Source organism: Carassius carassius, chromosome 18 (assembly GCF_963082965.1).
Source record: "Carassius carassius chromosome 18, fCarCar2.1, whole genome shotgun sequence".
NCBI classification, from domain to species: domain Eukaryota; kingdom Metazoa; phylum Chordata; class Actinopteri; order Cypriniformes; family Cyprinidae; genus Carassius; species Carassius carassius.
In genome coordinates, this window is record NC_081772.1 from 31,647,561 (window position 1) to 31,663,029 (window position 15,469).

General features: G+C 41.9%; 4 non-coding genes across 4 annotated transcripts; all 4 read right to left on the bottom strand.

Annotated features, from left to right (window-relative positions):
- Positions 1 to 7,831: 7,831 nt before the first annotated feature.
- trnak-uuu (transfer RNA lysine (anticodon UUU)) lies at positions 7,832 to 7,904 on the bottom strand. The gene has a single exon. It is a non-coding gene; the product is annotated as a tRNA-Lys (tRNA).
- A 391-nt stretch (positions 7,905 to 8,295) lies between these two features.
- Positions 8,296 to 8,367, bottom strand: trnah-gug (transfer RNA histidin (anticodon GUG)). Its single transcript has one exon. It is a non-coding gene; the product is annotated as a tRNA-His (tRNA).
- Positions 8,368 to 8,522: 155 nt separating this feature from the next.
- On the bottom strand, positions 8,523 to 8,604 carry trnas-uga (transfer RNA serine (anticodon UGA)). Its single transcript has one exon. It is a non-coding gene; the product is annotated as a tRNA-Ser (tRNA).
- A 1,922-nt stretch (positions 8,605 to 10,526) lies between these two features.
- Positions 10,527 to 10,608, bottom strand: trnas-uga (transfer RNA serine (anticodon UGA)). The gene has a single exon. It is a non-coding gene; the product is annotated as a tRNA-Ser (tRNA).
- Positions 10,609 to 15,469: the final 4,861 nt, after the last annotated feature.

Genomic DNA, 15,469 nt, shown 5'->3' on the forward strand with positions numbered 1-15,469 from the left:
CCCCCCAAAAAATTGATGGAGCAATGTTCATCACACTAGTGACATTGCTAGAAGAAGTGAAGGACACACGGAAGTTGCATGGGCAGATGCTAAACATACTGCTCAAAAAAGATTCCATGCCAGTCATGGCGATACCAGATGGTGCTGTTTTCCCCCTGGCCAACGTTGAGGATGTTATCGCCATGAATGAGAAGCTCTCAGACCCTGAATTCATGTCTGCAGTGGTAAGTTTTTGGGGGCCAGATCCTATTGTTTTCCTGTGTTTTCTTTTTCTTTCTTCTGACAAAATCCTTCCCATGCATAATGAATCACTAAACTTTGCAGAGTTCAAGACCCATGCCAGGTTGCTTCAAATCAACCATGTCTGCTACAACTTAACATTTTTCACCTTCATGTAGTCCAAATACGGAAGAGACTTTTAAGTATACTTGAACATCAGTTCACTGCTCCATTGACTAATCTTAATTTCAAATCTGATGGTAATTGTCTTCAGCAAAACAGTCCTTAGCTAAATAGACAAGTTATTAAGACCATTACACTTGTATAGCTACAGTCGGCAAATTGGATACGCCCCAACAGCCTTGCTCCCGCCCCCGCCACGTGCACCATATTGGGGAAAACAATGCTGATTTGCCCATTGACTCCCGTGTTATAATAGGCATTTTTCCGAACGCAGGATTGAGGACCCACGGTTATATTTTCACTCAACAACCCACCCCCTCAATAACCGGATAACCCCAACAACAATATTGTTGTTGCTGACTGGTAATCCTCAGATTTCCACCAATTTGACTGGTGTAAAAGAAGTGTGGTAGGCACTAGGTAGGGATCACAAACAATATAGTCGTACAAGACTTCAACATTACATGACTACTGATTGAAATCGCCATAGCGTTTGGCGGGGTGCACAATTTTGACCTAATTGCAGTTTTTCTGACAAATATTGCGATGCGATTTTCGATTTTTATATTCAATACTTTTAAGTGCATAAAACTACAATTATGAATGAAATATTATATCATTACTTACAAAACACAGTCTTGTACAACTTGACACACATGAGAACAATATACAATAACCTAAAAAATATTTGTGGACAGCACCCTCTTCTGGCTTTTGTCTGCTGTTGAACCTGAAAAATCTCTAATATAAACAACGTAGTGATTGAGGTAATGAGATTGTTGGTTCCACCTGTTATTTTTGCTCGGCGTGTTTGTCATATAGGCTATTCATGGTCGATTATCCAGAGTTTAAGAATCTTAATCGAATTGTCACGTGTCGTATAAAGATCTTTATCGACTTTTTGGCACACCCCTTCTAGAAAGTGCCAAAATAACTTCCAGTCAAAAATATTGAGGGTGGACTTCTACACAAAATTATGCTTGATGGAAAATGTCTTCATTTCCCCATGGACATAATCTTGGTCATTCTGTAGTAAATCACCCCCTTGAGGCAGTTTGGCTGTGAAGCTCTATGCTGAAAAGGGAAGACTGGCATTGTGAATATGGCCTATAGACTACGGTCTATAGGCCATATTCACAATGCCAGTCTTGTAGGTTTTAGGGAACTGGTATTTTATGCTATCAAGCACATAATTGGTTTAACACTTTTTTTATTATTATTATTATTATTATTATTATTATTATTAACATTGACATGCCAAAAATAAGGATGCCAGGTTTAAAGCGGGGTGTTTGGCTATGTAATGGGGACAGAGAATATATTATGATATTTACTGTCTTAATATGGTGTTTTCTGATCCTGTGACTTTAAATGTACTTTGCTCTATTACTGTATACTCTTAAGGTTGCCATGGTTGCAGACATAGGGGGTTCCTCACTTGAAGATGCCACTAGGAGGATGATGAAGTTCCTGATGTTGCCAGAACTGCAACGGCAGTACAACGTGACCGGACGGATGGGCAAGCTGTGCTTCAAAGATCTGCGTCTTTTTGAAGTTTTCTATGGTAAATTCAGTTTTTTTATTGCTCAATGAAACTTGTCTTTGGCCTTTCTTTTATTTATCCAAAGTTAAATGATACAGTAGTTTGTCAAAACACAATTTAGTTGGAGATTATCAACATTTTAACATAACATTAAGGACAATTTCAGCCTTATAACCACTGGTCTGTTCCACATGCAACTCTCTAACCACTCGCCCAGTCGATCTCAAATTGGTAGATTTCATTCTACTGGCATGAATGTAGTGCCCATTTTCGTGTCTTGTCAAAATATGCCAAATTTATGACTTGAATTATTACATTAATTTGCCTTAATGGCCAAAAAATCTACTTCAAGAATTGTTCTCCACAGAACTCTGCAGGATTCTTCTCTGCAAAATCCACACTTTAACAGTTAGTCTTATCTTTGAAGTATACTACAACTCCAATACACTGTTTAAAAAATTCAAAAGTGTGTAAGTGAACTGAACTAGTCCAGTGATACTTTAATTGTTTCTAAGGGGGGCCCGTCAACACTTTAGCAACATTGTGTAGGCCAATACTGTGTGCAGGTCTCCTACCTAAATCAATGGCAAATAAAATGTAGGCCTATAGACCCATTTTGGACCTACGTCATTGTGACGTTCCGATGACATTTAGTAATGGAAGTAAGAGCCCCTCCATAGACTCTCGATAAGATTAGTTTAAGACTAAGGCAGTCAAAATCAAAAATGTTAACTTTTTAAAACAACATTCATGGTCTTGGAGAGATAAGATAAGAAAAACTTTATTGTCTGTCACAAGTGACAGAAATTTGTCTTCGACAGGCTCAACAATATATAGATTTGAAAAAAGAGAAAACAAATACACTCACTAAAATAGCCACACAGTGGTACACAGTAACAAACAACAATAACCAGACAACAACAACAATGAACACAGGTCGGAGTTAAGGTGCTGGTTTCAGAATATTCAACTTAGTGATGGCCGTGGGAATGAAGGACTTCTTATAAACATTTTTACGGGCTAGTGGGACCTTGTAACGGTGACCTGATGGCAGTAACTGAAAGGACTGGTGAAGAGGGTGGGTGGGGTCTTGTGTTATGGTGGTGGCTTTCCTAAGTACTGAGTGAGTGTAAATATCTGATAGTGGGGTTTAGGGGGAGCCAATTATTTTGCCAGCCTGTGTTATTATTCGTGTGAGGTTTGTTTTGTATTTAGTGGTGAGTGCATTGTACCAAGAAGAGATGTTAAATGTGAGAGTGGATTCTATCAGTGATGTGTAGACTGTGGTTAAAATGTACTTGCTGACATTAAAAGTCCTGAGCTTTCTCGGATGGAGGCGCTGCTGGGCCTTCTTGTACACATATTCTGTGTGTTCAGAGAAAGAGAGGGATCCGTCTATTTCTGTTCCGAGTTATCTAAAAGATTTGACCTGTTCTACATGTTGGCCATAAATGCTGATCGGCTGGAAAAGCTGTGTTTGTGTCGTGGTAAGTGTTCCTCTGCTACCACAACACATTTCCTTGGTCTTTCCAATGTTGAGCTCGAGGAAACTTGCCTTAAAAGTCCTGGCCAGATTGCTAACTGCCTGATGGTAGTCAGACAGCGCATTGGCACCTGTCAGATGGGCTACTAAGGCCATGTCGTCTGCATATTTAAAGAGTCATTCCTTCACTGCTGCAAGAGATGGCCAAGAAGAGATTGGGAGATAAAACACAACCTTGTGGGAGTCCTGAGTTTAAAAACAGCTTACTGGATTTAAAACCATTTACTAAAACCTGCTATTCTGTAAAAAACCCTTAATCCATAAAATCAGTGCTGGATGGACCTGAAGCTCCACCAGACGGTGCAATAGTGTGTCTGTGTGTACAGTATTAAAAGCAGAGAAAAAGTCCATAAATAAAATCCTTGTGTGAGGGTGCACTGAATCTAGCTGCCTGGTTACCCTGTCCAAAAGAGTACTGAAGAGTAAGAGTACACACAATCACAGGTCTACTAAAATCTGCGTTCTTGTGAAGTTTCAAAAACCTGAAGTTGTCACCAAATATGAATGTCAAGCAGAATATTTTAAAATATTTCATTTTCAACTGCTACCTATTATGCCTGAACACAGTGGGATTGCATTTAGCCTACACAACAGTGTAATTCTCACATTTGAAACAGTTTCGCTGTATTTGAAATAGCCTAGTCAAGTGTAGGAATGTAAATGCAATAAAGTAACGAGCATTCTATCTTGCGCCGCAGCAGTTTGGAATTTCTTGTGACACATCCGATGAAAAAATGGCTGCAACACGTCCTTTTCTCCCTCGTTGTCATGGTGAATCGCTGTTTCCGAGCTCGATTGATGATAGCTTTCCTTATGCTGCGGACACAAGAACAACCTAGGGTTTTTGTTTGCAGGGTAAATCAGCTCAGAGATCAAGGTTGGTTTTACAATTTGTTAAACCTTCTACTTGGAATGGGGCCCAGGACTTTTGACTGATTATGTGTAAGGTTTATATAGATAATATGTTATTCATTCTGTTTTATTGTTGTGATTCTACAGCAAGGGAATAATAGAATTTAATCAGAACATCAAACGATTTATAACACACCATTTACATATGTTGGTCTCCTGTGAGTTTTACTCGCACACAGACATCAAGAATCAGCATATGAATCTCAACGTGACATGCTTCAATGGTGCAGTGCATTCTGGGAGCCATGGATAAGTTTCGTATGATGCACTCAGAATGCATTGCACCATGAAGCATGTCACCATTGTTGAGATTCATATGCTGATTCTTGATGTCTGTGTGCGAGTGTATATGATCTCTGCTGGTGTTGAACATCTGACAGCGCTTCGCATTTCACTGGCAGCTGTCGTGTCTGTGATTCGACAGGAAGTTATGTGATATGACATGATATATTCATGGAAAACTGTTTCTAATGTCGCTCAAATCTGGTGTGCATTTGAGGCTAAATTTCAACATGTAATGTAAAAAGGGTTATAGGTTGGCATAAAATTCCATGGTAAATGTCACCCTAGGGGTAACATTTTAGCTTACCACATGTGGAAATGTGTAACTTGAATGAATGATTTGAAGAGTTGCAAGTTGGAGCAAAAAAAGAACCTTGCTAAATTGACTTATGCTCCCTTGTTTTTAGGTGCACTGAAGAGTAACGCTTTAACTCAGAATGTGAACCGAAAGGATGTGGAAATGGCACTGGGGAAATGGTTCACAGGCGCACGTGATCGTGGCGGGGAGAGGGCTGCAAGAGCCCTAAGAGAAAAAAGAACATCGACAACACAAACGCCATGACTGTTTTGGATGTATTTTTTGGAGATGTTTTGTTTTCTTTTTTTCAGACATTTTTTAAAAATTTATTTTTTTTATTTATTTACCAGTACGTTGTAAAATTTAAATGGTTAAAGATCATGTTTGTTGTTCAATGTATTATATAATGAGTGTATTTTGTATTGTATTTTTGGAGGGTTTTTTTCAGAGATTTTTTTTTTTTATATATATTTTTTAGTTTACCGTATGTTGGGACATTGTTTTTTAAAGATAATTTTTGTTGTTCCATTTAATATATCTCTTGCAGTTCAAAGCATCAAGTGTCTTGTATTTATCTTGTACTTACATTCATTCTTAATTTATTCTTAGATTGTTTCCTTAAATAAATGGTTGGGCTTACCTTGCATGAATTGCCCAGTTAGGACCAACATAAGATCCTTACAGAGCCCACTTTAAGCCCATATGGGCATTCACGGTTGAATCCTGGTGCAAGCCCACTTTAAACCCCTTTGGGCAGGTGGGGCCAAAATGGGTCTGTCATGAATTGCCCGGTTAAGACCCACATAAGACCCTTACAGATCCCACTTAAAACCCACCTGGGCATCCATGGCTGGCCCCCAAGTGGATCCCGGGTGCAAACCCACTTTAAACCCCTTTGGGCAGGTGGGGCCCAAATGGGTCTGTCATGAATTGCCCGGTTAAGACCCACATAAGACCCTTACAGATCCCACTTAAAACCCACCTGGGCATCCACGGCTGGCCCCCATGTGGATCCCGGGTGCAAGCCCACTTTAAACCCCTTCAGACTGGTGGGCCCCAAATGGGTCTGAAATGAATTGCCCAGTTAAGACCCACATAAGACCCTTACAGATCCCACTTAAAACCCACCTGGGTATCCACGGCTGGCCCCCATGTGGATCCCGGGTGCAAACCCACTTTAAACCCCTTTGGGCAGGTGGGGCCCAAATGGGTTTGACATGAATTGCCCAGTTAGGACCCACATAAGACTCTTACAGATCCCATTTAAAGCCCATCTGTGTAGCCATGTTGCAAAGCCCACTTTGGACCCCTTTGGGAAGGTGGGGCCCAAATGGATCTGACATGAATTGCCCAATTAAGACCCATGCGGTACCCTTACAGGTCCCACTTTTAGTACTTCTGGGCTTCCACGGCTTGCCCCAATGTGGATCCCGGGTGCAAGCCCATAATGGGGCCCACATTTGCCGCCCATGAAGCCCTCATCTGGGCCCCACATGTCATTGCCGGCTGGGAATATACTATACGACCATTCAAAAGTTTGATGTAAATAATATAAATGTAACAAATAAATAACTGTAGGCTAACAAATGTAAAAAAATGCTGTTCTTCCAATTTATTCCCCCTAAAAAACCTAAAAAATATTCTCAGCTCTTTTCAACATTAATAATAATAATAATAACGATAATAATAACAACAATAAATGTTTTTTTTTGTAGAAAATAAGATTGTTAAAATGATTTCTGAAGGATTGTGTGACTGGAGTATTGATGCCAAAAAATTTGTTTGAAAGTCAGCTTTGATTGTTCCTGATAAACTGTTTAACTGCTCCCCCAAGTGGATATTAAAGTATGTTGTGGGATAATTAAATATATTCTAAATAAACTACAAACATAAAATTATATACTTTTATTTTTTTCTCACATTCTTTCTTGTAACTCCTTCCTCTCAGTGGCACAGATGACTGAATGGCTCATTATGCAGCTCATTATGCGGCCCTTTGTCTTCTCAGGTGTAAATCACAATGATATTCATGATAGTTGACGCCTACTCGCATATGACTTTTACCAACAAAAAGTGTCTTAGAAAATGTAAATCAATATATTGTTTTCTGTAAGTGAGTAAACAAGATGATTTTCACATAATTTAGACAGAAAAATTCTAAGCTACAAGCTACAGTTCTCAAAAATCCCGGGAACCAATGTTCTCTATGTGTTTTTTTTGCCTTTTTCAAGTGTTTTAACATTTTTAGTTTTTCACTAACCACGCATAATATTTTTTTTCTCAAAAACACAATCATGTACATACATGCATTTTACATATTATTATAGACCAGTTTGTGCTGATTACAGTGAGATTAGACTTTACCCATTCAGATATTGATAAGAAACTGAAAAAAGCACAAATGTCAGGGCATGACAAAACTTCTCCAGGCCCCAAAAATACCCTTAGACTCCAGAGGGTTAAGCAGACCACCTTCTGCCCTGTTGTGTGTCACATTGCTGCCTGACCTACTTGCAACCTAGCAAGCCGAGATTGTAAGCTAGCACTGGAAGCGGGTAAAACAGCAGTCCCACTGAGGAGAAATTAGGCTGCCATGTCTCATCCTATTTAATGGGGTTTTTCAGTGCTGGGCCTAGGGACCGACAGCACTGCACAATTCGGAGGTCTGTCTTATTCTACTCACTCTGTGAGCGCGCTTTCCTAATGAGCTGACCATCAGAATCAGGTGTGCCAAACAAGGGAGGTGCACTGATACCCTGGAGCAGAAAGGAACACCGCTCCAGTACAGATTCAGAAGAAGAGATGGACCGTAGTGATAGCAAGGTGACTCCGCCAAAAGCAGAAAGACCTTCACCCGAACAGGGACTTGAACCCTGGACCCTCAGATTAAAAGTCTGATGCTCTACCGACTGAGCTATCCAGGCTCTTGTGGAGCGCTGGCTTCTCAACTTTTATAAAGCAGCAATTTTACAACAAGCTGCCCAGAAGAGACGCAGGTGTCACGAGGATGAAAGCTAGAAGCAGTTATGGCACAGAGAGCGAAGGACCATAGATGGCACAATTACCGTCACAGAAAGCTAAAGCAATACTGCAAATCCTTCCGGAAATGGGAAGAGTTCGAACCTGCGCAGGGAGACCCCAATGGATTTCAAGTCCATCGTCTTAACCTCTCGGCCACGACTACGCCTAATGTTAGAAAGCAAGCCCCCTTGTCTGATGGCGCCCTGCACAGGCCAAGCTTCAGAAACAAAATCACGCAGAACGATGAGGTGGTAAAAAATGTTCAACCTTCCCGTATACTCAACGGCAGAGGGTTGCCGTGACCCGGATTCGAACCGGGGTTGCTGCGGCCACAACGCAGAGTACTAACCACTATACGATCACGGCGTGCCACTGGCTCACCCAAGACAACACCTGGAGCCCGGATAGAAGAAGCAGCAGTGGCGTGTTTGTCCATCGAAGAGGGACTGGACATTTTGCAAATAAGTGCGAGGACCGTGAAAAATGCATGGATGCTTTGCCTCATGGCCTTCAGCAAACAGCGTAGTCAGCAGGATTCGAACCTGCGCGGGGAGACCCCAATGGATTTCAAGTCTATCACCTTAACCACTCAGCCACGACTACGGGAGTAGACCAATTACTGCTCAGTTTGTGTCCAACACTGTTGCCTGACCTACTTGCAACCAACCCAGCTCAGTCAGCAAGCGGAGATTGCAAGCTAGCCCTGCAAGCGGATAAAACACAGTCCCACTGAGGAGAAATCAGGCTGCCATGTCTCATCCTATGTAATGAGGTTTTTCAGTACTGGCCCTGGGGACCGACAGCACTGCACAATTGGGAAGTCTGTCTTATTCTACTCACTCTGTGAGCACTCTTTCCTAAAGGGCTGACCATCAGAATCAGGTTTGCCGAACAAGGGAGATGCACTGATCCCCGGGAGCAGAAAGGAACATCGCTCTAGTACAGAGTCAGCAGAAGAGATGGACCGTAGTGATAGCAAGCTGAGGCCTACAAAAAGACGACTGACCTACGCCCAAACAGGGACTTGAATTAAGCAGACCACCTTCTGCCATGTTGTGTGTAACACTGCTGCCTGACCTACTTGCAACCTAGGAAGCCGAGATTGTAAGCTAGCCCTGGAAGCGGCTAAAACAGCAGTTCCACTGAGGAGAAATCAGGCTGCCTTGTCTTATCCTATGTAATGGGGTTTTTCAGTACTGGCCCTGGGAACCGACAGCACTGCACAAATGGGAGGTCTGTCTTATTCTACTCACTCCGTGAGCACTCTTTCCTAAAGGGCTGACCATCAGAATCATGTGTGCCGATCAAGGGAGATGTACTGACCCCCTGGAGAAGGAAGGAACATCGCTCTAATACTGAGTCAGCAGAAGAGATGGACCCGTAGTGATAGAAAGCTGAGGCCTCCAAAAAGTAGACTGACCTTCGCCCAAACAGGGACTTGAATTAAGCAGACCACCTTCTGCCCTGTTGTGTGTCACATTGCTGCCTGACCTACTTGCAACCTAGCAAGCCGAGAATGTAAGCTAGCCCTGGAAGTGGGTAAAACAGCAGTCCCACTGAGGAGAAATCAGGCTGCCATGTCTCATCCTATGTAATGGGGTTTTTCAGTGCTGGGCCTGGGGACCGACAGCACTGCACAATTCGGAGGTCTGTCTTATTCTACTCACTCTGTGAGCGCGCTTTCCTAACGAGCTGACCATCAGAATCAGGTGTGCCAAACAAGGGAGGTGCACTGATACCCTGGAGCAGGAAGGAACACCGCTCCAGTACAGATTCAGAAGAAGAGATGGACCGTAGTGATAGCAAGGTGACTCCGCCAAAAGCAGAAAGACCTTCGCCCAAACAGGGACTTGAACCCTGGACCCTCAGATTAAAGTCTGATGCTCTACCGACTGAGCTATGCGGGCTCTTAAGGAGCACTGGCTTCTCACCTTTTATAAAGCAGCAATTTTACAACAAGCTGCCCAGAAGAGACGCAGGTGTCACGAGGATGAAAGCTAGAAGCAGTTATGGCACAGAGAGCGAAGGACCATAGATGGCACAATTACCGTCACAGAAAGCTAAAGCAATACTGCAAATCCTTCCGGAAATGGGAAGAGTTCGAACCTGCGCAGGGAGACCCCAATGGATTTCAAGTCCATCGTCTTAACCTCTCGGCCACGACTACGCCTAATGTTAGAAAGCAAGCCCCCTTGTCTGATGGCGCCCTGCACAGGCCAAGCTTCAGAAACAAAATCACGCAGAACGATGAGGTGGTAAAAAATGTTCAACCTTCCCGTATACTCAACGGCAGAGGGTTGCCGTGACCCGGATTCGAACCGGGGTTGCTGTGGCCACAACACAGAGTACTAACCACTATACGATCACAGCGTGCCACTGGCTCACCCAAGACAACCCCTGGAGCCCGGATAGAAGAAGCAGCAGTGGCGTGTTTGTCCATCGAAGAGGGACTGGACATTTTGCAAATAAGTGCAAGGACCGTGAAAAATGCATGGATGCTTTGCCTCATGGCCTTCAGCAAACAGCGTAGTCAGCAGGATTTGAACCTGTGCGGGGAGACCCCAATGGATTTCAAGTCCATCACCTTAACCACTCGGCCACGACTACGGGAGTAGACCAATTACTGCTCAGTTTGTGCGCGGGGAGACACCAATGGATTTCAAGTCCATCAATGTCAATGTCAATGTCACCTTTATTTATATAGCGCTTTAAACAAAATACATTGCATCAAAGCAACTGAACAACATTCATTAGGAAAACAGTGTCAATAATGCAAAAATGAGAGTTAAAGGCAGTTCATCATTGGATTCAGTTATGTCATCTCTGTTCAGTTAAATAGTGTCTGTGCATTTATTTGCAATCAAGTCAACGATATCGCTGTAGATGAAGTGTCCCCAACTAAGCAAGCCAGAGGCGAAAGCGGCAAGGAACCGAAACTCCATCGGTGACAGAATGGAGAAAAAAACCTTGGGAGAAACCAGGCTCAGTTGGGGGGCCAGTTCTCCTCTGACCAGACGAAACCAGTAGTTCAATTCCAGGCTGCAGCAAAGTCAGATTGTGCAGAAGAATCATCTGTTTCCTGTGGTCTTGTCCTGGTGCTCCTCTGAGACAAGGTCTTTACAGGGGATCTGTATCTGGGGCTCTAGTTGTCCTGGTCTCCGCTGTCTTTCAGGGATGTAGAGGTCCTTTCTAGGTGCTGATCCACCATCTGGTCTGGATACGTACTGGATCCGGGTGACTGCAGTGACCCTCTGATCTGGACACAGACTGGATCTGGTGGCCACGGTGACCACGGAACAAGAGAGAAACAGACAAATATTAGCGTAGATGCCATTCTTCTAATGATGTAGCAAGTACATAGGTTGTTATGGGAAGTGTTTCCGGTTCCGGTTTACCTAATTAATGCAGCCTAAAAATCCTTTAACGGATTTGGATAATAAAAGCATATTAGTATGTTATGTGTATGCCAGGTTAAAGAGATGGGTCTTTAATCTAGATTTAAACTGCAAGAGTGTGTCTGCCTCCCGAACAATGTTAGGTAGGTTATTCCAGAGTTTGGGCGCCAAATAGGAAAAGGATCTGCCGCCTGCAGTTGATTTTGATATTCTAGGTATTATCAAATTGCCTGAGTTTTGAGAACGTAGCGGACGTAGAGGATTATAATGTAAAAGGAGCTCATTCAAATACTTAGGTGCTAAACCATTCAGGGCTTTATAAGTAATAAGCAATATTTTAAAATCTATGCGATGCTTGATAGGGAGCCAGTGCAGTGTTGACAGGACCGGGCTAATATGGTCATACTTCCTGGTTCTAGTAAGAACTCTTGCTGCTGCATTTTGGACTAGCTGTAGTTTGTTTACTAAGCGTGCACAACAACCACCCAATAAAGCATTACAATAATCTAACCTTGAGGTCATAAATGCATGGATTAACATTTCTGCATTTGACATTTAGAGCATAGGCCGTAATTTAGATATATTTTTTGAGATGGAAAAATGCAGTTTTACAAATGCTAGAAACGTGGCTTTCTAAGGAAAGATTGCGATCAAGTAGCACACCTAGGTTCCTAACTGATGATGAAGAATTGACAGAGCAACCATCAAGTCTTAGACAGTGTTCCAGGTTATTACAAGCAGAGTTTTTAGGTCCTATAATTAACACCTCTGTTTTTTCAGAATTTAGCAGTAAGAAATTACTCGTCATCCAGTTTTTTATATCGACTATGCAATCCATTAGTTTTTCAAATTGGTGTGTTTCACCGGGCTGCGAAGAAATATAGAGCTGAGTATCATCAGCATAACAGTGAAAGCTAACACCATGTTTCCTGATGATATCTCCCAAGGGTAACATATAAAGCGTGAAGAGTAGCGGCCCTAGTACTGAGCCTTGAGGTACTCCATACTGCACTTGTGATCGATAGGATACATCTTCATTCACTGCTACGAACTGATGGCGGTCATATAAGTACGATTTAAACCATGCTAATGCACTTCCACTGATGCCAACAAAGTATTCAAGTCTATGCAAAAGAATGTTGTGGTCAATTGTGTCAAACGCAGCACTAAGATCCAATAAAACTAATAGAGAGATACACCCACAATCAGATGATAAGAGCAGATCATTTGTAACTCTAAGAAGAGCAGTCTCAGTACTATGATACGGTCTAAATCCTGACTGGAAATCCTCACATATACCATTTTTCTCTAAGAAGGAATATAATTGTGTGGATACCACCTTTTCTAGTATCTTGGACAGAAAAGGGAGATTTGAGATTGGTCTATAATTAACTAGTTCTTTGGGGTCAAGTTGTGGTTTTTTGATGAGAGGCTTAATAACAGCCAGTTTGAAGGTTTTGGGGACATGTCCTAATGACAATGAGGAATTAATAATAGTCAGAAAAGGATCTTTGACCTCTGGAAGCACCTCTTTCAGGAGCTTAGATGGTATAGGGTCTAACATACATGTTGTTGGTTTAGATGATTTAACAAGTTTATACAATTCTTCCTCTCCTATAGTAGAGAATGAGTGGAACTGTTCCTCAGGGGATCTATAGTGCACTGTCTGATGTGATACTGTAGCTGACGGCTGAATGGTTGCAATTTTATCTCTAATAGTATTGATTTTAGAAGTAAAGTAGTTCATAAAGTCATTACTGCTGTGGTGTTGGGAAATGTCAACACTTGTTGAGGCTTTATTTTTCGTTAATTTAGCCACTGTATTGAATAAATACCTGGGGTTATGTTTGTTTTCTTCTAAAAGAGAAGAAAAGTAATCGGATCTAGCAGTTTTTAGTGCTTTTCTGTAGGATATGTTACTTTCCCGCCAAGCAATACGAAATACCTCTAGTTTTGTTTTCCTCCAGCTGCGCTCTATTTTTCGGGCTGCTCTCTTTAGGGTGCGAGTATGCTCATTATACCATGGTGTCAAACTGTTTTCCTTAACCTTCCTTAAGCGTAAAGGAGCAACTTTATTTAAAGTGCTAGAAAAGAGAGAGTCCATAGTTTCTGTTACATCATCAAGTTGTTCTGAGGTTTTGGATATGCTAAGGAATTTGGATACATCAGGAAGATAACTTAAAAAGCAGTCTTTTGTGGTAGAAGTGATGGTTCTTCCATACTTGTAACAAGAAGTAGAATTTACAATTTTGGCTATATGAATTTTGCAAAGAACTAAATAATGATCTGAGATATCATCACTTGGCTGAATAATTTCAACACCATCAACATCAATTCCATGTGACAGTATTAAATCTAGAGTATGATTTCGACAATGAGTAGGTCCTGAAACGTGTTGTCTCACACCAATAGAGTTCAGAATGTCTATAAATGCTGATCCCAATGCATCGTTTTCATTATCAACATGGATATTAAAATCACCAACTATTAAAACTTTATCTGCAGCCAGAACTAACTTGGATGTAAAATCACCAAACTCTTTAATAAAGTCTGTATGGTGCCCTGGTGGCCTGTATACAGTAGCCAGTACAAACATAACAGGGGATTTATCATTAACATTTGTTTCTTTGGATAATGTTATATGAAGTACCATTACTTCAAATGAGTTATACTTGAAGCCTGCCCTCTGAGAAATCCTGAAAACGTTGTTATAAATTGAAGCAAGACCTCCACCTTTGCCTTTTAGACGTGGCTCATGTTTATAACAGTAATCTTGGGGGGTGGACTCATTTAAAATAATGTAATCATCAGGTTTTAGCCAGGTTTCTGTCAAACAGAGTACATCTATATTATGATCAGTGATCATATTATTTACAAAAAGTGTTTTCGTAGAAAGGGATCTGATATTCAATAAGCCAAGCTTTATCATTTGTTTATCCATATTGCTTCTGTTTTTTATTTGTTGAACCTCAATTAAATTGTTAATCTTAACTTGGTTTGGACGTTTTTTGTATTTTCTAGTTCGGGGAACAGACACAGTCTCTATAGTGTGATATCTAGGTGAAAAAGTCTCTATGTGCTGAGAATTAACTGACCTCTGTGACGGGAGGCAGCTAGCAGACGGTCGGTTTAGCCAGTCTGTCTGCTTCCTGACCTGGGCCCCAGTTAGTCAAGTATAAACACTAAGACTATTTGCCATATTTCTAGAGAGAAGAGTGGCGCCACCCCAGGAGGGATGAAGACCATCTCTTTTAAACAGGTCAGGTCTGCCCCAAAAGCTCGTCCAATTGTCTATGAAACCTATGTTATTCTTTGGGCACCACTTAGACATCCAGCCATTGAGTGATGACAATCTGCTATGCATCTCATCACCACGGTAAGCAGGGAGGGGACCAGAGCATATTACAGTGTCTGACATCGTGCTTGCAAGTTCACACACCTCTTTAATGTTATTTTTAGTGATCTCCGACTGGCGAAGTCGAACATCATTAGCGCCGGCATGAATAACAATCTTACTGTATTTACGTTTAGCATTAACCAGCACTTTTAAATTTGCCAAGATGTCAGGCGCTCTGGCTCCCGGTAAACATTTGACTATGGTGGCTGGTGTCTCTATATTCACGTTCCGTACAATAGAATCACCAATAACTAGAGCACTTTCATCAGGTTTCTCAGTGGGTGAATCACTGAGTGGGGAGAACCTGTTTAATGTTTTGATCGGAACAGAAGAGCGGTGTTTTGACCCACGACTACGCTGCCTCACCGTCACCCAGTTGTCCTGCTGCTGGGGCTCTGTTTCCGGAACCGAACAATGTACAGGAATCCCTGAGCTAGACGCATCCAAAGCTGTATCTAGAGCCCTAACATTCTTACTGTCCTCAATTAAAGTTTGGATGCGTGTCTCTAATTCTGAAATCTTCTCTGTCAGCCTAACTATTTCCCTGCATTTATCACATGTGAATCCCTCATCAGCGACAGAGATAGATAAACTGTACATGTGGCAAGAGGTGCAAGAAACAATGATAGGAGAAGCCATTACTCACCGTGCTTGATGAAAATTCTTACTGCGGTTG